The sequence below is a fragment of the Argopecten irradians genome, chromosome 13 (genome assembly GCF_041381155.1).
Source record: "Argopecten irradians isolate NY chromosome 13, Ai_NY, whole genome shotgun sequence".
Lineage (NCBI taxonomy): Eukaryota > Metazoa > Mollusca > Bivalvia > Pectinida > Pectinidae > Argopecten > Argopecten irradians.
In genome coordinates, this window is record NC_091146.1 from 34,774,895 (window position 1) to 34,799,288 (window position 24,394).

At 35.7% G+C, this 24,394-nt stretch overlaps 1 protein-coding gene across 2 annotated transcripts in view; it reads left to right on the top strand.

Moving 5' to 3' along the window:
- The window catches only part of LOC138306258 (uncharacterized), a 34,373-nt gene continuing 9,979 nt past the window's right edge, over positions 1–24,394 (top strand). The window contains exon 1 of one of the 2 annotated variants that reach the window (XM_069246665.1): positions 1–443. The gene's annotated coding sequence lies outside the window, so the exon portion shown is untranslated. Of the gene's footprint in view, positions 444–18,928; positions 19,016–24,394 lie in introns of those variants that run through there. The other variant, XM_069246666.1, reaches the window with a different exon arrangement.

Below are 24,394 nucleotides of genomic sequence, written 5' to 3' on the forward strand. Positions count from 1 at the left end.
CAGTGCATACCAAAGACAGATTAGGGAAACTCTTTAGGATTTTTGATTCTGACTTTATCAATAGCATCTGAGATTGATGATATATATCTATTGAACATTCTTCTTTCGACGTTTTGGAGCAACATTGAATATTTTTCAGTCCACTATTCCATCGACATTGTCGTAAAATTATCAAAGTACATTAAAACGTTTGATAACCCTGTACCCGGGAATTCTTTGTGGACTGTCAATATCTGTTGTAGTCGGTGATATTGTTAATGTTAATTGATAAGACTACGCCAGAGAACATTTCGTGGACTGTCTTTGAATCATACACCATGTTATCCTAACTAATGCCTAAAGGGAAGACGTCTTCAATGGAAACTCGAATCACAAAGGCGTGAGATGAGGACACACTTAGTGACTGCATTCCTCGGACAGCGATAGACACGAATATAGCACAGGTATGTATAGACAACTTTGTTTGTTTGTTTATTATTCATTTATTCATTTGCTTACTTTCATTTATTTATTTGTTTTTATCTCGTACAGAAAACTTATTAATTATGCAAAATATGAAATATTATTATGCCTATTTATTATTTAAAGCTATTCAATTATTTAGAGGGAAGGCATTTTCATGGTTTTCCACGCATCTGTGGTTGTTATGAAATTCTACCAGGGCAATATAATACCATATTAACCTCAACAAAGGTCCATACTGGATAATATATATATATATCATTTCTGTTGCATTGATATTTGTAACTGCTTGGCAACCAAGTAAACAAACATACCAACCCCATAATCACGCAAAATGATATGCAGTATGCATTCTGTCTTTCCATTTGTACCAATACTCTGATATTTTAGTTTATATGTTTTTTTTTATCTCCGTCTTATACCATAAAACAACAAATGTCTGGTACTTAGCTTAGAACGTGCAAATTTAATTCTGATTATGAAACCATTTCATTTTTATCCCGAAATATTATAACCTTGCTTGTAACGACCATTTTCTTTGGTTTTTCACAACAAGAATGACGTCGTCATTTGTAACGTCGCTTCTGATTAGCTGATACAAAAAAGATTGAAAGGTTAGGATAAATATAACTTGAATAGATGTTTATGCTATGGTACTATGATACAAAAATAGGAATGTACTCTCATAGAAAGAAACCAGTTTAAATTCTTAATTCACCGAAAATTTCTGTATACTCACATGCATTGTTTTTCGTACACAAAATTATACATCAAGCTATTGAATTTAGTATGAAACACTAAAATGCAGGTCACGGGCACGCAACTAAATACACGTGATAAATCTTATACATACCAAGTAGTTATACAAGGTAATGAAGCTGTATGAAGTATACGTAAAACGAAACAACGCAACGATAACCTATATTCTGTGTTAAGTATATGTAGAATGAAACAACACCACGTAACCTGTATTCGGGTTTTCGCGGAAGTTATATTTTCGCTGTATTTGCGGTTATTCAAATTCTCGAATTCCAAACTTTATTGAAAATTATTAACGAACAAAAGTTTCGTATAGGTTCACGAATCATTAACTCACCTAAGAATAAACCACCTTATAGATTCATGCATCAGCAACGTAGCACAATAGCGTCGTATTCATAAATGAATGACCATGCATAATCCATTATGTATCTATAGTTCATCACAAAATCCGCCTCAAATCCAGTGATTTCGCACGTTTAATATATTTGTGAACATGTCATTCGAGTAATATGATCTTGTGTGCATTTTTCATTGGCTAAACATTCATGAAGGAAGCAATAAAATGACGTCAGAAAAATTACGTGACGGTCAGGATTTCGAGGACGTCGAGACAAAATGGCGGATGCCGCTGGATTTTCGGAATTCATTTTGACGTCAGATTCTTCGAATGTATAGTTATGTGATCAAAAGTATCTTCGATTTATCTTCATTTCATGGCATTTTTATGACACTCATCTCCATGTTTTAAGCTCGCTAGGGCTCGTAAAAATTTAACACATTTTAGACTCGTTTCATACAATCTGATATGAAATGAACATTCGGTAAAGATCCTATATTTACTTTCTACGACATACAAATGCTCAGTTTGGTCGATGGCATCAATACAGGAATAGCGGAATTCCAAACGTTTGGTTTGATTAGTAGATTATCGTCTTATAAAGGCTGTCTGGACAAAAGCCTTAAAAAGGCATAACCCGACAAAATATTCACAAACAGGGTGCATGCCATAAATCAAATTAATCTGCCGATAATTGGGACTACGACACATACCACGCTTCAATCTCTCCCAGGGTGCATTGCGGTCCCCACAATTTCGCTGGACCGTTTACAGAGATGAAATTGTGGGGACCGCAATGAACCCTGGGAGAGATTGATAACGCTTGTGCGAGACTGTCGTTTCTATTGGTAACTGAATGACGCTAACAGAAATTATCCCGCGCAAACGTCATTTCAGCGGGAAGATTATAATGAATTACGTTCCATCGTCACTGTAGATATTAATTCCGCACAAAAGTTATCGGGTATCACGCGATACATGAATTATTCCTATTCCAATGTGTTTACTATAGTTCTTTAATAAAAACTATGTCGATTGCATTATAAGACGTGAAATGTACAACGTATTTCCAGTAAAGTTACCTACAACGATCTTGTTAATTTTCGGACAAGGGAGGTAAGTTTGGACAAATTATTGGTAAGTTCAGACAAAGGTTACTGAATGCAACATTTTTTCTCTTATTATAAAATCAATATTGTTAATCATCAATAATTTTAATTAATGAAATAACATGATAGAATGATAAGGAAGTGGTTTTTTTTTAATCTTGTCTTCTGTTCTGCTAACTGGGACTTTATGGATTTGATAACCCGATATAATGATATTCTACTCCGAACGCGAGTGGCATACCAAATCATCGATGTCGTGTCACATATTCTCATCAAACCTCACGAACTCTCTATGACACACTCACTTATAAAAAATCTGAATTTAAAACAGTAGTATCTATTCAATTGCAAAGAAATTTTATGGATAATGCATGAAGTTTCTTACATGCATAATTTCTTGAATATTGAAAAAATCAATGCGCTGCTACTTTTTTTCTTTCATTCTTTAATTTTTCAGTATATTCAGTTTCTCCATTCATAATGCATGAAGTTTGATAAGTGTTTGGCGTTCATGATGACATGATTAGTGATAAAACTATACTCTTTTTTCCATCTTTATAAATAATCTTATTCGTGATTGAATAACAATGTTGAAATTAAAATCGTTGATTAGGTTTTCGTGTTCTTGTGTACAGTTAATTTCATTTTCACTTTTTTTCATAATTTTAGAATTAATTAAGATATATTATTAATTAGACAATACAAGGATTTATACTTCCTTGGACAATACAATGGACAATATAATTATATAATATGTCAAAACAAAAAGTAATATTTTTAAAAATCAAAAAATATCATATACTTAAGCATTAACATGCATACAGAAAAATGCGTAATATATTAACAAAAAACAATAGAAATCAAACTTCACCAAGTAACAGAACCGAAACCCAACATCCAATGATGGTACTGTATAGTTAGTTTTATTCGCGAGGAGTAAAATTCTCTATTCTCGTGGTCAGATTAATTTCTGCGAAATCAAATACCCGCGAATAACTTGACAGGTAAGGTTGTCTATATAGCATATCATTGTTAGAAACTGACATTGTGCGATCACTTCTCTTCCCGAATTAGTGCCATTCATGAGATCGCGAAAAATTCTTTTCGTGACATTCGTATCAAGTTCGATGAATGTATATGTTTGTGGTTACAAAAAAACCCTGAAAACTTATATTGGGCCTATAAACAATTATTCAGCATTTACATTTGTAAAAAAGACTTTTCAAGGCCACAGCAAAAACAGAACTAGATGTTTCAGAAGGGATTCCGTCATGTAAGATATCATTATTGTAAAGAAGTCTAAAGAGGATAAATGCATCTGTATAACAACCACGTACATTATTTAATTGAATAATAAATTACTGATATGATAAAACATGGATCGAAAGCACTTTGATGAATGTAAAACATTTCCTACAGAAATGAATATTTCATGTAAAACATTTTACCACGAATAGATATAGGTATCTTAGGTATACAAGCATTTAAGATATAAGTATTATCTGTAGATATTGAATAATAGCTTCTGAAGCAAAATTGATAGATATAGAATTAAAATAACTTTGTCATTCCAAAGAGTTTGTACTTATTGCTTAATTTTCCATTAATCTTTTTTTTTTTTTTTTTTTTTTTGGGGGGGGGTCATTTTTTATTGGCCAATATTTTTAATTTAAATTCTCAGTTTTAAAGGTTTTTTTTCAAAACATTTCTCAAAAAACCCACTTACCTTGTTTACAAATAAAAAAACTATTTAAAAATAATGCTCTAAATGATAATTTGATTATCTTGATTATGATTATTCTGAATGATTTTTGTCCCGCTATCCTCATAAGTTTCCAACACAGCATGCTCCGTAAGGCCATCCTTTCCGACATGCAGTATACTGTAAAAGTAAAATTAATCGTTGGGTAGATATTGCCGCTAAATCTGCAATCATTTAATCTCCCGCGAAGTCATCTAACCACGAACAGCTGTAGTACGTACCTTTACACAAGAATATTTTATTATTGTTATGATTAGTATTATTTCTTTTTCAAACATACATGATATTAAGACATAACATCAACAATCAAACACACCCACATTCATACAAATCTTTATTCTGATGAAGTAATACTTTATACAATACTTCATACTGACGGATACCAAACATATTCAATTAAAAATAAATAAAAGGGGGAGGGAAGAGAAATAGGGATTGGAAGTTAAGGGAGGAGGGGGGAGGAGGAGATGGGAGATCACTTTGCCATATACAGTATCGTTGTGAATATTGACCAAAACTCAAAACAGAGATACGCCAAGATCGTGTACATGTAAAACAAATCAGGATAGATAATTTTATAATACATGTAAATATTTCTACTTTTAATGCACAGCGCAAAGATTATCATACCGCGAAAAGTTTGAAAGTTCATTAAGAGAAAATATTAACACACTAACATATCAATGTTTGCAGTAAGTGTAATTGTGTAATTAGTTCTTCCCCACACGTCCCGGCCAAGCGATGATAATAAATGACACATAAGCCAGTCAGCCGTGTCGTTCACACATTTACTTTACAAATGACTTTTGTTGTACTTGACACGAACCTCGTCAGTCACGTGAAGCATGTTGTATTGCAGTTCATACATCAGTGGTTACACTTAGAAGGCTTCGTTTTTTTTTATCATAAATGACTGTAAACTTTTAAAAACAATATATCTCCCAAGCTTTTATTAAAAAATGATGTACATTGATTCAAAACGTATTTTTGTTGATGCAGGGTAGCTTTAAGATAGATACATTCATTTCAGAATAAATATTAACACTATGTAAAAAACATTTTTTATCATTGACGAATTACAGGGAAGGGAATATCTTTTATGGTGTCCCTAACATCATTGAAAACTTAAAAGGAACGAGACTTTTTAATGATGTCCCTAACATCATTGACAAATTAAAGGGAACGAGACATTTTAATTGTGTCCCTAACATCATTGATGAATTAAAGGGAATGAAACAATTTTATGGTGTCCCTGGCATCATTGACGAATAAAAGCTAACGAGACATTTTAATGATGTTCCTAACATCATTGACGAATTAAAGGGAATGAAACATTTAAATGGTGTCCCTAACTTCATTGACAAGTTAAAAGGAATGAAACAGTTTTAATTGTAATCCTAACATCATTGACGAATTAAAGCTAACGAGACATTTTATTGATGTTCCTTACATCGTTGACGAATTAAAGCTAACGAGACATTTTAATGATGTCCCTTACATCGTTGACGAATTATAGGGAACGAAATATTTTAATGGTGTCCTTAACATCATTGCCAAATTAAAAGAAATGAAAAGAAAAATCTCCGCGAACTTACATTTAGGTCATTGATACTGACATCGTCGGAGACCCACAGGTGATCGCGCTACACTTATCAACCCGTGGGCGTACTCGATCTCATAGCTTCGTTTCAATGACGTCATTCTATAAATAGAAACCAATCAACATAACTTTTTCAAAATGAGAACTCTTCAGGCTTGGAGGGAAAATATTTATGGATATCAATGGCTGCGCCCATGAAGACATGCCGCTTCTGTGACAACTTTGTGAAATGTCATTATCTTCCGACGAGTCCTTCCCAATGTAAGTGGCCCGAAAGCCTCGAGATTCTAAAAAGTCGCTCTGTTCTTTCATTATTGAAACAAGTGGTGAAATAACCAACACTGCACAATTTGAATCTCCGTCATTCTTTTCTGTCCATAATTGTTGAAAGGCCTGATAGCACAGACTCTTACCCCCACCTGTCTTCACCGACAGATAAACATCTTTTCCTTCCAATAAAGCCTCAAAACTTTTCTTTTGAAATTCTTTTAGTACCGGAATGGCAAATCGTTCCAATACACTCGAAAACTGAAAGGGCGACGCCATCTTTATTTCTATACTACCTATTCGGTTTTGTTAAGTCTAATGTGATTGGTCAAATTATGCGATGGGTGTGCGTGACGGAACCAATGAAAATGCCTCATTAATTATTCAGGAGTTCGAGATGAAGGTCGCGATTGCTCCCAGGGGATATTAACGTTAGTGTATATATCGCCTGGGTTACCGAGGATGTGATACTGACAGTCAATGGTTTTAAAATCCGAGAATGTTAATCTTAATGCTAAACTTGTTTTGAAATGGAAATCGCAAAATAAAGTAGCCTCGAAAACAAGTTGGTTCACAGTATATAGTGATGCTGTGATATATAAAAGATATATATTTCTATATATGTTAAGGTCAGACAACTGCCTGTTACAATGTGGAATGTCTGTCCTCTTGATTATTTATAACATACCTATTTGTCTTTTTAATACTTAATCATACGCCTGATGAATTTTTCATGTACTGTATAGCAGTAAAATTCCGATAAATTCATGGCTGCTGTATTTTACAGTGTAGTGCTACAATAAAAATGTTATTTATTACCTACTTCGTGACTAACCCCCTGAAATGTGATAATGAAATAACCCTTCCTTTGAACGAGAAGAGTCGATATTTATCTATAGGGATGAAAAAATGCGTTGAAGTAGTGACAATGGTAGCTACGTTTTGGCTTTCGTAATGCTAGTGTTGTGATATACAAGGTTTTTGGCTAATCTTAAAACGTTATCTGTTTAACAAATGTATTCATGAAACAATATTATATGACTTTTACCAGATGCATTTGGGTTAAGCAATTTTAGGTTAAATATTATGATATTTAAAAGCACTATATTTCAAATATTATATTTTTTGTATTATACTAAAAGACGTATTATAATGACATAAAAAATGGACACGAAAATGAAACTAACATAAAGGTACATTTTGTTTCCGAAACACACGATTTAAAGTTAATCAACAACATTTGTAACACTGGAACATCTATATCCATGAAGTTACAACACCAAACAATTGATTCCTAGTGTAAATCTATGTTAACAATGTAGGTTCGTGTTGCATTTTGCAGCATTGCTTTGTAATGCGTGGAAATCAGGACGACGCTGGGAAACATAAGGCGGCCCGCGTTACGAAAATCAATATTTATGCCGGATTCGGTCCCGAGTTTGGGGTTCAGGGACTTCCCACATACTGAGTGGTGCCTGGCTCGGTTTTGTTTCCCAGGGGGCCATCCTATTTTCGGCCGTAAATCCTATTCTCCCCCTGGCCTTAATCCGTTTCAGCAGGCACTTTACATGCTTGGCCAGCCCCAGTTCTCAGGCAGGCCAGTTTGGGCCAGATTCGGGGACACCCCCATGGCTTACTTGGAACCCTTGGGGTATTGGTCTCTCCCCTTTTCCTTCATACTACTATATGATATTGACCAATCTGTGGGTTTGTCTGATGCCAGATCCTCAGGTTGAAGAGAGGTGGAATCCCAGCAGTTTTTCCTGGGGGATGCGGGCCCTTAATGCCGACCTTCCGCATCATCCATGCCCGGAATCTGCTTCAAGGTTCAGATCGCCCGCACTATTGTGTCATTCTGGCCAGCTGCCGCAGTCCTTCAGAGTTATGGAGAAGTGAAAATCCGACGTTTCTGATAGTCTATATAGGGTAATGAGTCGGCTATCTGAGACAGAGCAGGCCGACATTCACGGACAGAGTATACCCTCTGCCCCTGAACATGGCATATTGAGATCCTTTGGCGTCTTTAAACAGGAGTCCATTGCTCGCCAATGTCCATGTTGGCTAGCGCGTTTTTTCTGTGTTGAAAAAACTAAAACCCGCCCTGTGTCGTCAAACAGGGGGAAGGGTCTAAGAAGGGCAAGAACCCTCCTGGGGGTAGAAGAAGAGTTTCCTGACTCTTTTTACTTTTCCCCTCTCCTTTGCATTTTCCAGACGAGGGGAGTTCCTGTTTCTGGAGGACTCCGCTTCCTCTATCCAGATTTTAGATTCCGGTCCTTCTCCCGCAGATTTCCAGTTTTTCGGGTTAGAAGCGATTCTTCCTCCCACCGCCAGGAAGGGTCTCGATCTTCCCCCCCCCACCCCCCCCGCCCTCGTTCCCCGATCTTCCTGAGAGAGGTCGTCTGTCCTTCTTCCTCCCCAAGTGGAGAAAGGAAATCACAGAGGACACATGGCCCTTGTCTGTGTGGTCAGAGGAGGGGTTGGGCCATTCCCCACTTGGCGGGATGCGATCAGACCTTATCTTCTTCCCCTCCCCGGGGGATCCAGAAAGGCACTTGCCATCCATGGAGGAAGTAAGGGACCATGCTTTTAAAAGGCGGCGTCGAGGAGGTGGCCTAGCTTTTATTTCCAAATGTTTTCTGGTTTCGGAAAAAAAGTCCGGAGCTTGGCCGTCCCATCAAAGATCTAATTGCCTTCAACAGGCACGTATATTCTCCTCACTTCAAGATGGAGACTTCCACGAGCATCATATCTATCGGTGAGAGAGGGGATGTGTGGCTACTTTCAGTAGATCTGAAGGATGCCTACTTCCACATTCCCATCAAGAAGTCCGGCACGGTAAATTCCTCCGTTCCACTTGCAACGGGAAGAGCTCCTATGGAAGCTGCTGCAGTTTGTCGTGGGGTTCTGGTCCTGACTCCAGGGGAATAGAATGTTCACATCTATTTCGACGATTCCCTTCATGCTCCACCTAGTGCGGGAATCATTTGGTGCCGGAACTCCCGTCTTGGTCCTGAAAACTTTTGCTCAAAGTCGGCTTCATTCCTTCAGAGAGAAGTCCGAGGTCTCACCCTTCCCCTCGACTTTGTCTTCCTGGAAACCGTTTTTACAACACGGTTCCAGGGCATTGCCCTTCCACCTTTTATGCCAGCAGGGAATGGGAAGGCTTTGGCTTCCTCTCAACCAGTCCGTGAAGGAGTTTTGCACGGTGGTGGGACTCTCAAAGACAATGTTCCTACAGGGGGTTTCGTATGTCCAAGCCAGCTCCCAACCATGACCATTGTACAACGGACAGACGTCCATGACAGGTTGGGGGGCCTTACCTCGAATGGCCATTGAGCCCGCAGGGTCCGGGGAATGGTCTGGGGGATCAGCTTCTCCGAGCACATCAATGAGCTGGAGATAGGGCTGTTAATGGTTGGCTTTTGCAGGCTTTTTCGAGAAAGATTCTGCTATTCCAAGGTGGTTTGTGTACGGAACAACCTCAACAGTTGTCCGCGTATCTGGAGGAGACAGGGGGGGACAAGGGTCCCACGTCCTGTTGTGCCCTCGCTTGCATTCTTCTCCTGTCAGGAAATGGCCAGTTGACTATTCTTAGTCCAAGCAATCTTCCAGGCAGCAGGGTTTGAATGTTCTGGGCGGATACTCTCTCCCAGGCGCCGCCATCCTGTTTCTGACAGAATTAGAACCTTTGTTCTCATCGCGGTGCCAGACCAATTTGGCTGGGGCGGTTGACGCGCTATCTCCTGGATTGGGGAGGGGATGCAGGCTTATGCATTCACCTTCCATCTCAACCTGGTGGGCAGGGTTCTACAGAAGTTTTGCCATCATTGCTCCCTTCCTTCTGAAGCGCCCCTGTGGGCCTGAGACAACCAAATAGTCGTTTTTCTTCTGGTGGATGTTTCCTCTGGTTCTTTTCTTAAACATAATCGTATGAGGAAGTGATATGCTTTGTAACACTTCGTGCCCTTCGGTTGGGCCAGAGGAATGTAGGCTGTTTATTCGTGGTTTTTTCGCCGATCCCAATTAGGAGTTCCCTTCCTTGACATTTTGCTGCGGAGAATGAATCATGTCCGAGCTTTGTAGGGGGGGGCGATGGTACTCGGATCTCGGAAAGGGTCAGCAGGACGACGCTGGAGAAACGAAATAAGAAATGTCTGTCTGCCTTTTGGCGTGGTCAGTCAACTGATTTAATTTATCCAGTTGTTGGCGGCTCATCAGTTATGACTTGGGGCTTGTCCTTAACTTTTATTTAAGGACTAATTTTCATACTAAATAAAACCAATTTTCCGAGTTCCCACCCTTCTGTTTCCTTCCTCCCCCCTTTCTGCTTGGGCAGACTCTTTACTCCTTCATACTACGGGGATTCTATATGTAAAAATCATACGTAAGAACGCATTGTGACTCGGAACAATATCCAAGGCCGACGATTATCATGATTGCGTGCGTGGAAAACAAAAATATAAGCGGCCCGCGTTAAAGAGACGATTACTACATTGCATATTATTTAGAAAAAAAAGCATTGATGTCACTTAAACTTACAAACAAAATTTCTTTCAAACGATGAAGTTAAAAAATAGTGACATTAATGCTTAAATGATAAGTATTGTTTATTGTTTAAGTTATCATATTTTGGGAATTTACAGATTTATCAATCTTATTTGAAAGTTTTATTTCAAAAACCGAATCGGTTAAGTATGCACTTTAATTACAACTGCGTGTCCAAAGAAGAAAATATAGCCGTTAATTTCATTGCTAGAGCACAATATTTATCTAAAACTATGAAACTATTGTCGGCGTCATATTTTTCTTTAAGCATTTATGAAATCGACGTCCCATTTCTCTCTAAATCTTTAACGATTTCGGCATCCCATTTTCCTGTAACTATAATTTCTTCAGCGTCAGTTTTTCCTCTATTGATATTGGCGCAACATTTTCCTCTAAATGGCATGCATAAACTGTAATGTAGTTTTGTGAGCTGCACGTGGTTGCTTTAACACTGGTGGATAATCAAGCTACAAGTAAAAGACAAAAAGACGTGTATAGTATTCATAATTTTTGTAATTGCTACATTTGTATTGTGAAACTAGTTATGTCTGCCAGTGAGCATAGATCGATCGAGGAGCGAGAAGGAAGCATAAGGTAAAATATAAAAATTCTTAACATAATAACCAGTAGACAAACAAACAATACCGATCATACCTCAGTGCCTACACTTCAGCTCAACTAATACAGAATGTGTGTATATTTTCTATAAGGAAGTAGTTGATGAATATATATATATTATGTACAGGTAATTAAGTGGACAGGTGAATCTTAAGTTATTTATTAATGCAAATATAGCATCGAAAGGGCATGTAACATTCCTGCAGCTATGTAACATTCTATATTTGTTTCTACCATATACATAATTTCCATATATAACTATATTACCTCTTAGAACTGTTCCTAGATGTGAAGTGTGGTGCTATTTCAATAAATGTACATGTAAAAAATTTTGTTGTGTGGTGGTAACAATTTTTTTTCTCGTTTTTTTTCGGTCGTCAACACCCTTCGTTGATTTATTTATAACGAATAAGATGGGTTTTTTTAATTATTTAAGTCTATTATTTTCTTCTTTAATATGGGTGTACTATTTCAATAAATGTATATATTTCTATTATATTTTTTGTGTTTTTTGTTGTTGTTGTTGTTGTTGTTTGTTTATTTGGTTTTTGTTGATTTGGTGGGTTTTTTTCGGTCATCGATACCCCTTGTTCACTCAACAAATAAGATATTTCAAGAAATTAATTAATTAATTAATTAATTAATTAATCAATCAAGTCACATTTTCTTCTGCAATACGAGTTGGCTTTTTAATAAATACATTTGTTCAATATATCTATGTAACAAAATGTAGATATTTAAAATTCTTTATAATACTTTCCGATGACAAAAAAACCCACAGGACCTGAAAATTGTCAGTTCGTATTGTTCACGTCGTCTTTAGGACCCTTCTAAATAGTTACCTGTACATTGTATACACATCTGACCCTAGCTGGATCGGGTTGATAGTGGTCAATGAAGCGTAACGTCACTCAACGACCTGTCAACATCGATCAAATTCCCCGAATACCATATATAGCTTTTTTTCCTGTGTACTTGTACATTTACTGGGTCAGGGCATTTAAAACATATAGCTACAGGCCTTTATAAAACATCATTTTCAGTTGATGAGCCCAGTGACTATAATCTAAAAGTGTGCTCCATTCGGCGGAACGTCCAGCTGTTCGGGACGAACGCGACGCTCCATTAAATCGAATTATAAGACGTTTCGCTCGCATGGACCGCTTTGTCTGGCACTTCTCGCAATAGAGTTCCATGTCAAAACCAATATAACGGATTTTTTATCACACTTTTCCAAAGTGTGATAATATTGTTCAAAACATGTTGCAAACTATCATAAATGTTTCTTTTTCCCAATATTTTTTTTCGAAATATTTAAATGTAATTATTTTGCATGGTTTCATTCTGGACCCTATTTGCAGTAGTTTAGTGCAATTGTGTTGAGAAATGTGGTATATTGGGTAATGCATACTAGTCTATTTACCGAACCCGTTCCAACAAACCTAAATGTTCCGCTAAATGAAATCGTCTTCGCGAGCGATTTATTTTCGTAAATTTCGCGATAAAGACAAATTCGTCAAAGTAAATCTCCCCCAATATTGATAATCTTCCACAGTTCAAATAATGAGTAACGTTCATGCTCTGTCGGCGGTGAAGCATCACAGTTCTTACACAATTAAACTCAATGGTATTTTCCATTCAATCTTAAATACGCGAAACTTAATCTCTGCGGAAATGTTTCAAAACGAAAGTCGCGAAATTTAGAAACTGCGAAAGAAACTTGATCTACAGTATCATTTAAGATAGGGGAGGTCAATTGTAAAAAGGGGAGATCACTTGTAGATAGGGAAGTCCCTAGTAGATCAGCTAAACCACTCGTACTTTATTTCTCCTGATAAAAGTTATGAGATAATAGAATTATCTGTATGTGTGAATAACTCATACTAGGGCTTTTTGTGTGCAAGCCCGGGCTTTTTTATAGAGCAAGCTACGCCCCTGTTATGTGATATGAAAATCAAACACGTGAGATAATCTGATATGCCACTCGTTTAGAGGCTCGTGGCATATCAAATCATTGAACCCGTTTGATAAATTTCGTATCACATAGCCACGAGTGTAAGATCCTCTATATATTGATTATTGATGCTCATCTACAAATAATAATTTTCAATTTGATATAACTAAACGAAAGTCACTTTCTTGTTGAAGCATAAAAACTATCATTAGATTTTGAATTCCGAGTAAAGTAACAGACATTCCGAGTAAAGTAACAGACATATGGTTAAACATAAATTACACCGCCGATTTCCGATAAAAGATCGTGCGCTTTCGGTAGTAAATATAGATGATACATCGAGACATACATGGCTAGTTCTGGTCTAACGCAAAGTAGCCGATCCCTTCATAAATCTTAAGTGTTTACATCAGAAAGCTTTTTGAAGTTTACTTTAAACTACATTGATGAGGGTACATTATATCAGACTCGTGACATTGTATCATCCCCTTTTTCTGCATCATGGATCCCTCGTGACCAACATTAACGGAATACGAATGATTGAAAGTTAAAGATGATCCACCGCTGACAAATGTGTTTTTCTCTTTCAAAACAGGATCAGACGATTTAGTATTTTTCTTCATCTGCAAAGTTTACATATTTTACACCATCGCCATCATTGAAAAGTTTGAGCTTCTCATTTTACTTCAAGATAAGATTATTAAAAGTAATAAATTGTGTCATGAAAAATCTCTGGCACTATGTCCTATATGAAATAGAGTGCTGATTGCGCATGCACCAAAAGCAACATAAATTATTTTACATTATTGTTTTGTTAATTATATTTTCAAATAATGATTATCTTTTATGCTCTGTTTGCGGTGGAGTACTTTAAACATAATTTAAACATATTGTATGAATAAAAATGATTTACAAACGATATTATTAACAGCTTTTTAAATGTTTTTTATATATATATATATTAATGTGTATACATCATAGATATATATCATCCTTACATCAAATTATAGTTATACAAAATGAAGAATCTGGATTACAGGATTAAAACCAGGGTGAAGTGTGAAGTCTGTATGGTCCATCAGAATGATAAATTACTGACTCACTTTCATCCATTTTACAATTCGTTCTCGTTTCACCTTTTCATAAACAAACCTAAATAAATGTATTTAATGGAAACAGAATTTTGTAGTATACATAATATATCATATGTAAACCCTGTTTTTCTGCGTGTAGACACTTTCATTCATTTTTTCTGGGAAAATTGAAATCTTTTTCTGAAATAGCAATCCATCAACTAACTTACTAGATTGTTTATGTGTTAAGCGGCCCATTATTGATTAAGAAGTTCATTATGTCAAATCTAACGACATGTTAAGCTAACGTACTTGGTAGTTCGCAATCGTAATACGTGATCAATCCTTTTAAATGTTGACATTTATTCATAGTGATGTTCTAGAAATATAGAGTAATGTTTTTTCCCTTTTTTTCGTAATTATGACTAATTTGTAATCACACCCTTTGCTGACGTGGTGTCTCAATGGTTAAGGTGTTTGATAATTCTTAACAAGCTATAGCTCCCACATCTGATCTAGATGGTTAAGGTGTCTGACATTTTACCACTAGCCCTCCATCTCTGGTTAACAGTGGGAGAGTGGTTAAGATGTGTGACATTCTACCACTAGCCCTCCACCTCTAGGTCACAGTGGCTGAGTGGTTAAGATGTCTGACATTCTACCACTAGCCCTCCATCTCTGGTTAACAGTGGGAGAGTGGTTAAGATGTGTGAAATTCTACCACTAGCCCTCCACGTCTAGGTCACAGTGGTTGAGTGGTTAAGGTGTGTGACATTTTACCACTAGCCCTCCATGTCTGGGTCACAGTGGTTGAGTGGTTCAGGTATCTGACAATCTACCACTTGCCCTCATGTCTGGGTTACAGTGGCTAAGTGGTTAGGGTGTCTGACATTCTACCACTAGCCCTCATGTCTGGGTCACAGTGGCTAAGTGGTTAAGGTGTCTGACATTCTACCACTAGCCCTCATGTCTGGGTCACAGTGGCTAAGTGGTTAAGGTGTTCTGACATTCTACCACTTGCCCTCCATCTCTGGGTAACAGTGGCCGAGTGGTTAAGGTGTCTGACATTCTACCACTAACCCTCCATATCTGGGTCAAAGTGGCTGGGTGGTTAAGATGTCTGACATTCAACCACTAACCCTCCACCTCTGGGTAACAGTGGCTGAGTGGTTAAGATGTCTGACATTCTATAAAGTGTGTACGTTCTACCACTAAACCTTCACCTCTGGATTACAGCCACTGGGTTGTTAATATGTTTATGTATTCTAAATCATGTCTGGGTCCTTGTAGCTAAGTATTTTCAATATTGCTTAGACTGATATATGTATATATATATATGAATAATAAAACGTTAGAAGTAGTATTCTTAAAAATATATTTGTTTTAGTATAAAAGCTGAAACAATTGATACTTTTGTTTGTGACCCCCATCCAATATTTACACGTGACTTAGACATTCAGATGTGGAGATACCTACTGAAGCATGAGCCCGAGTTTCTTCATACATAGACATCGGAATGTCGAAGCCTGGTATCAGGGTCAGTGGAAACTCGGATAATTTTACAGAAATACATAAAATGTAAAAGCGATGATAACAAGAAAACTGTATTAAATATAATACGACATTCATCTATATATGAAGAAACAATCGCCAATGAAATGTTGAACTGGTGTACCTATAAGTCTAAGGGCTTTTGGTTAATAAAAGATTGATTGACAAAAAAAAAAAAAAAAAAAAAGCTATGAATGTAATTGTTTAATAACGTCCGCCCCGCCCCACCCACTCCTTCATTACTCATTAACAGTCGATGACGTCATTCCAATATGTCTGACAGTGTCTGTCCTCAATGACGGCGACTACATGTTTACATAATTGTGGTAATGAGATAATATTGTTTGTTTATGTAATCATGGTTATTTTTTGTTGTGATGGGCTATAAACATTGGAATATTTTTATAAATGGAAGTTGCATGGATTATGTGGTTTTCATAAGTACAACAGGCAATATATTATTTAAGGTATTACGAGAATATCTTATTTCCCCAAACAAGTATAACTAGAATCTTATTTTCTTAAGATATAAAAATTGAAACATGTATTTTATTTATTAAAATGTTATAAGTTTTATCTTAATTTCTTAAGATATTTTATTTTTTTAACCGCGTAAGATAATATAAGAAAAGATTTATCTTATTTTTCCTAAAAGATTAAAATTGACATCTTAACTGCTTAAGATATTATAAGAAAAATCATATTTTTATAGGTAATAATAAGAAATATGTTCATAAGAGATAATGCGAAATGTGTGATTAACTTTTATTCGTACGGGATAATTGGCACCATCTGATTAACGTTTTGATTACGAAGCATATACTTTTTCAGAGTCATTTTCTCGTGAAATTATTGAAATACTACGTAATTGTACATTTAGGTACTGACGGAGCTCCGTTATTTTTTCCGGATTCTCCGAATTTCCTCATCCACCTAAACTAGAAATGTACTTAAGTGATTCTGGCAGTTAAAAGGACATGTAAACAATCAAATCACACCAAACAACGGACATGCTAGTGCTTACAGGTCATAGTTAAATAATGGCTTCTTCAGTCTATTCTGACTGGCCAATTGTGCAGAGATATATTCCGAGCACATCAAATATTACGCCACTGGTAACAACCTTTATACTCGTGTGTGGCTCAAGGGCGTTGATAATTTACATCTTGTGGTAAACTAAATAATTATATATTTTAATTAGCTGTGAATCTGCCGTCATTTATCGCAAATTTATTAGAATTGTTTACGAAACTGCGGTCAGTTATTAAAAATGTTTGAATTATTTACGAAACTGCGGTCAGATATCCACGACGTCCAATCGGATGATAATCACTGCACTTCTATAAACAAACTTTCAGAAAACATTTGTTTTCTCTGTCACTGCTACATTGTTGAAAATAGTAAAGATCTAGAGTTTGAAATTACGTACGAGTTGAAGCAAACAGTAATTGAAAAAAGGGGAAGGGTTCAAAAGACGGCCCACAAATTAGTAATGGAAAGAGTATCTTAATTTCATCAATAATGAGACTCCAGAACATTTAGAATAATTACTGTCGTTAATGTTGAACGTATAGCATTTATTCAGTCAGAAATTAAGATGGTAATATCTCTTATACATTTGAGAGAAAAAACTCTGAATAAAGGTGAAATAAGGCGAAATAACCGAGTAGTATCAGATTGTAGCAGTCCTCATGAATAAATTCATTCACCCCCGAAGACACATTTAGACTCTTCTAAATAAAGGACAAGGCCAGTCCATTAGAGTTTTCAGAGGTGAATGCGTTAGGAATAGAGTGTATTTCTTATGTATATTATGACATGCGCAATGCACATGCAAAATGTGCTAGATAGAACTGGGATCCTCTGTATATCTATTGCGTCTTTGCATATTACAGAGTTAGCTCCCTTGCGGGCAGGTATCGATTGTTACGTCATTATTTTGTGAGCGCAAATCACGTCGTTTTCTCCGAAAAGTATGACGGTACGCTCGCAAACACATGACGTCACAATCAATACCTACCCGCAAGGGAAGATAACTCTGTAATATGAAAATACCGAATACTCATCAGCTGACAAGGGAGGATGAAAGTACTTGTTTAATTACTTTAATTAATTACTCCTTGAGACAATAGTCTGACAGATACTTATCTTGTAGTAGAAGACATTTTATTACTGGAAAAATAACGAAATTACTGTTGATAAGCAGCCGGGTAAAACATATACGTTGTTTTTTTTACATCAGAAGCATTGCCAATTACGTGAACAAATAGAACAGAAATTTAATGGATGCAAAACACAAAGCAGATTTAAGATCTGAAATGGAAACGGAAAACGGAAATCAAAAACACTAGGTGTTTAAAGAAAATGACTGTCAATGTTAACTAAAAACTAATTAAAATTAGGAACGTTGGGGCAAAGGAAACAAAATCTGAAAAAAAAAATACGAAATAAGTTGCTCATTACATCTCTCCATGTCTTAATAGAATTGAGAGTTCAGACAAAGATGATGTCATAGGTGTATTAAGATTAGGATCTGACAACATCCAAATAGGGAGGTAAATTAAAGAGGTCAAGTTTGACATGAAAGTAAGGTCATAGGTTTAAACGTTGTCCGAAAGCTAGAATGAAATGTATTTTTGTGGATATATTTATTTGCTTTTTTATCTTTTAAATTGCTTTATAATACAGTGCTAATAGTCTATATTGAGGAGAAGAATACTTTTCTCTATCTGACCCTCGAACATTTGCAAAACATTCACTTTTAAACTTTCTATTACCCCTTATCGGGCCTCCGGAACATGTTCTTGTATGTTTGTGGGGGAGTATTCCCGTACCTATATTTAAAACCACAGACGTGACGTCATAAATGAAAAGGTGTATTCCATGAGAAAACAACAGACGTTAGCTCATTAATTCATTCTCAACGAGCGGCCAGGTGAGGCATTGTTACGGAATACACGACAGGTAAAATCAAGGTAAGCTAGCTGATAAATCTTATTTGATACTATACCTATAAGTATGATGATAATGTAATAGTTATATTACATTATACCGACTTATGCGAGGTACTGCATCCTTGTTTGCAGTAATGATAAGTCCTGAACATCACGGATAAGTGCCAAGAGGTCTACATATTATTTTATTTTTGGTTTATTCTGTGTCGACCTTTAAAAGTTGTATTCATGTATGCATAAAGCTTTTCGCTTGGCGAGATATTGCATCTTATTTTCTAGCATGTGAAAATTCCCTAGATCTGAACAACACGGATTAATTTCAAGAGGAAAAGATGTTGGCGCTATTTTATTATCGTATAGTTTATGCTGTGTCAAACCTAACAAGTTTCATTACACATGTCATTTGCATGCATGTAGTTTTCGTTTGTCTTCCAAGCTATTTTAAGTACACAAATTGAATATAAATGAGAATAACTGGTTAGTCCTGTAAAACAATTTATCGATTGATGATTCACTGAATATCGTGTCGAGACTATTTTTAGACTATAAAAAAATGTCCGTCCGTTTTTTGTCTATGACTTCATAACCCCAAAAGATATTGAGAATAATGCTTATTATTTAATTCTGATAACTCACTCGGGTTCTAATTAGGCATACATTTTACTTAATTTTACAATGAAACACTTTGAGTTGTGGCGCAGTGATATTTTATGCAATAGTTCAGTTTTGATAATGTAGTATAATTCTTTCGGTTTATGGAAAAATAACCTCAAAGATCTAAACAATAGAAATGAGTGTAACATATGAAATTAAATAATGATTACATATTTTTTTTCTTTGTTGAGACTTCTTGCCGATGTATAACAATTTAAAAGCTGCTTTGCTTTCGTAATCTGTGTGGCTAATTTATGAATATCAAAAGCGAAATAATAACGAGTTCACAATGCCAAAATATAGCTGGGATCTAGCCTTTTTTCGATTGGTTAATATTACATTCCATAATAGCCAATCATTATGGCATGCTTGACACAACTTGTGTTGCTGGATGGAATAAAGTCTTGTAAAAAACGGGTTTCCTCTCCTACGGGTGTAATACTGGCTGGTCTCATTACATTCCATTTACCTCGGACTATAATACATGGCTACCCATGCAATACAGCCTTTTGATATCACGGCGTCAACAAAATACTAGTTTCACACTTTTCACTATATTTAACATATTTTCAGAAAAACTTTACTATAAAAAATGCAAACAATGGGATTTGGGCCAAAACATATCAAGTAATTTTCAAGTGTGGAAAATACATTTGCGTTTGCTTCAAACTTAAATCTATATTGTGGGATATCATTTGAAAAATTGTAATAAAACGTCAAGGTATAAAGAAAAATACTCTTACATATGTGGATAGGGATATTCTATCCGAGGGTCACATGTCCATTCGAGGGTTTTACAACATTTTGTGACCCTCGGGTAGAATACTTCTAATCATGCTATCCAAATATGAAAGAATCTTAAAATAGTACATACAACTGTTACATTTAAACTCTCAGTACGTAAAACAAACTGAATACAAATTGTGTTGCTGGCTGGAGTCTTCGTGTAAAAGATTGTTTTATATTGCATAAATCTCTGTTTCATTTAACAGCTAGTTTTACACAACTGTTCCTATTGGGATTCAGGGGCCGTCAACTGTTCGTATTGTGGTTCAGCATCTGCGAACAGTTCCTATGGCTTCTCAGCGATGATTACAAATCATGCACTTAATTAATATTTGTTTTCACACTATTTACGTTAGCACGAAACATTTTACAGTATAATGTGACCGGGTGGGTGTGTTGCTTGGTGTCTTCGGCGGCATGCTTCAGGATATAGCACTATAAAAACGGCAACAGTTCCACTATACAGGAAAACACAACATGAATATACTGCAGTCTCCCAAAACAAGCACCTCCCACAACATACACGCAACACACCGCATACATGGGAGGCCGTCCTTACATGACCATAGCTGTTAATAGGACGTTAATTAATCAAACAAACAAACAAATTTTACAGAACATGGACGTTTTATAGATATCTTCTGTGTAGACAAAACTGACACTAGGCGGCAACTATAATATAGATTTTTTTTTGTTTTTTTTCTCGGTATTTCTGCTTCGATGATACAAAAAAAGGAAAGAAAACTGCTCTATTTCTCCTCTTTCAATGCTTTCTGGATCTGGCTCCATTCATTTTCTGTAATTTTCTGGGGGTACCCATATAACCTCACCTCTCAATAATTAGCCAAAATAGCATTTTCATAAGGAATCATTTAAAATTTTAATTAAAATAGCAAACATGGGTTATGATATCAAGTATTAAAGTTATATGTGCTAAAATTTTGACAGTAATCTATTGGATAATATAAGGTTTGATGAATAATGCTGTAAAAATCATTCAAGGGCACATATAAAATGTATTGTGTATTATAAATATTAGTAACATCACATTTTTTTAAACGTTTGTACTGTAAAAGTTTTACAATTTTTACTGTTTTACGCTTTATATCTGCAAAAGTCACTTTACAATAACTAATAACAATGTGAAAATGTAAAATGAAATTATGAAATTGTAGACCATAACTTGACATCATGGTCTGACCATATGTACTCATTTCAAAGCACTGTTGACGTAAATATAATAATTTGGCAGTACTGCAAAAAATCATTTTGAGCTCCTATTTGACTTTTTATATAATTAAATATATGAATAATTAAAACTGTTCCATTGTAATCATTCTAATCATCCAAATGTTGGTAAATTTCGATGGTAAACAACATATGAAAAACTCTTCTTGATTCGTGAGTATTAAAAAACCGACACAACTTAAATCATTTAAGGGCGTGTTTCTTTGTGAATGAAATATCAGAAGATCCTCTTGATTCGTGAACATGAAAATAATGCACATATAACACTAGAACAGGTTAAATAACATGATATTGGCGTTGTGTAGATACATAGGTTGATTTAATGGAGCAATATATATAAAACAACTATTCAGTTATTTTGGTATGTTATCTTAAATCATTTCTATCTACATTATGTTGCCGCGGTCAGGCCGAGTGGATAAGATGTCTAGATATATTACCACAAGCCCTCCACGTCTGGGCCGCGAGTTCGAATCCCATTTGGGGCAGTTGCCAGGTACTGACCGCGCGCGCTGGTCAGTTGTTTTTCTCCGAGTAATCCAGCTTTCCTCCACGAACAAACCCGGCACGTCATTACATGGCCCTGGCTGTTAATAGGACATTATACTAACCAAACCAAATCTACAAAATTATATGAATGCTCTAACCACGGTAAAAACTACATACCGACAAATATTCCAATTCGACCACACACCAGCAACCATCTCCTCCGCGTGTTTGTCAAACATAGGTCCTGATTTTTTTGAATGTTTTTATTGAACATACCATCGTGTTTCTATGAACATGATCACTATCTTTGGGATAAAATTTCTAGCTCGCGTGGCTAATGTCATTCGATGTTTACAATGACATTAGTAGCTCGTAAATACGTCAGCCAGGTGAGAGATGGCGAACCGCCCATCTCACTCACATACACGCTTGTTTTGACAGATTATAAAATTATGATGTAATAAGTATGTTTACGTACAAGTAAATCATATTCACGACCCGGATGACGATTTTTGTATAGTATTCGTAATTTGATAATTTTGTTGATTTTCGACCATATTCATTATGGTCAGAAATGACACATAATTTTAATGAATTCGCCCAATGTGTTAACCTATAGTCGTTTTGACATCACATATGTGCTTAGAACGTTTAATTATATTATCCAGTTGGTTACATCATACACATGTAAAACCTTGTTTCTCTTTCGTGTAATTTTCTGAAATATGCACAGGCGTTGTGATGGATAATTTTAACACCGTCTTATACCTACCTCTGTCATGCCGGTACCTTTGTATTGAAATGAGTCCATACGGTCAGACAATGAAGCTAACGTTGTGGTTTATCATTAGTCATTGTTACATTGGTTGAAATTGTAAAGTGGCTTATACAAGTATGTTTTCATCTACGGCCCGGTCCCACTAAAGAGCGTATTAGTAACGGATGAATCTAGTTTACAAATTTCGACCGTTCGTTGTCATCCGCGACAAAACTGGCTAAAAATAACAAATTGTCAAGCATAAATAACGGATATATGTTAATAACGTATTGCAAATTTATGACAGACTGGAAATAATAGACAGATATGTCGATTTCTGCCATATTAATACAGAAGTTTTGGTTTACGCTATTTGTTACAATTTCGCAAATTAAATTGTTCTCAAATAAAATGCAAAACAGACGTTACATAAACGCTTTATTCATTCGCTACAAATTACTTTAATTCGTGATGTCAACGTAATAGGTACGTTAAATATTCGTTTTACATATTATTCCAGTTCGCTTTACGCCGCAAAACCCTATCAGTTGAGGATACTAACGAATATCAGCGGTTATGAAGCGCATAAAATAAGCATGCATTGAGTATATATTGGTACGAATAGCGCATCTAATGCGAATAATTTCCGCAATCAATATTTTGTGTAGTTCAAACATCCGGGAATGGAAACGCATGCCTATGCGGATAATTGCGGATGTGTGCGGATGTTGGGCGACAGATACAAGTACGATTTACGAATTTTGCGTATGTTCAGCGAATATCAGCCAATTTTGTGCGCAATGCATTTGCAAATCTTTCTAAACACCAGTGGGACCGGGCTTTTAATAATACGCGTACATAAGGCTTAAAAAAACAAGAACTTTTATATTGCATACATTATGTGTCCTAGCTAATGTTTATAGTGCATCATACCTGCTTGTCTGTCCTTTTAAATGATTTTCACAGCTTAAAAATTTTCGCCCAATTATGGCGCATATAACTTTGACAAAATTTAAACACACCGAATAAATGAATGCCTTCTTCTAAAAATAAACTATTACTATTGCATTCATACGCGATAATTATATTGTTCACGCGCAATAGTAATGCATTCGCATGCAAAAGTACTGTGCTCGCACGCAATATTTATTTGCTTTTTTATTTTTTTTTATTTATATTTCCATATCCTTTCCAATGAACCAAAAAAACAATTAATAGTGTACAATCATTTCATATAAGATTTCATGAAAGAGCTCAAGAAGTTTTTTTTTCGAACCTTTGTGAAAGCTAATGATACATTACAGATTAAATTATTTAGATTATGCACGCACATGTATGTTGTGAAATTAAAGTGGAAAATTTGCTTTTTGATCTTGTTGTTCCATATTGTTTGATTTAATTTCATTTGTTTTTACTATTCTATTATATCAAATATTAATTTTCTTTTAATTTGAAAATTAAAGTTA